Below are 338 nucleotides of genomic sequence, written 5' to 3'. Positions count from 1 at the left end.
CAAAGCAAACTAGCAACATTAATAAGCTTGATTTTGCAATCTAATTGATTAGATGCAATTTATACAGTATTTGCTGCAAATTCCAGAAAAAGAGGAAAGTAGATAAAATTGAATTTATGTGACTTGATAGAGATGGCAAAGATGACTAAAACAAACAGTTCACTGTAGGCCTAATTAAGTAAAAGGAAATTTTCACAAGCTGAATAAATGAGTATCTCCAACTTGCTCAATGAGTCTCACTTTTCAAAAAAGTCTGGACCCAGGTGTGTTTTGTTCAACATTCAGAAAGCTAATTGTAGTTCTCATTAACTTCATTCTGAATCATAGTGCCAAAGGCG

Source organism: Myotis lucifugus, unplaced genomic scaffold (assembly GCF_000147115.1).
Source record: "Myotis lucifugus unplaced genomic scaffold, Myoluc2.0 scaffold_305, whole genome shotgun sequence".
Taxonomy (NCBI): Eukaryota; Metazoa; Chordata; class Mammalia; order Chiroptera; family Vespertilionidae; genus Myotis; species Myotis lucifugus.
This window is presented reverse-complemented; position numbering follows the sequence as displayed.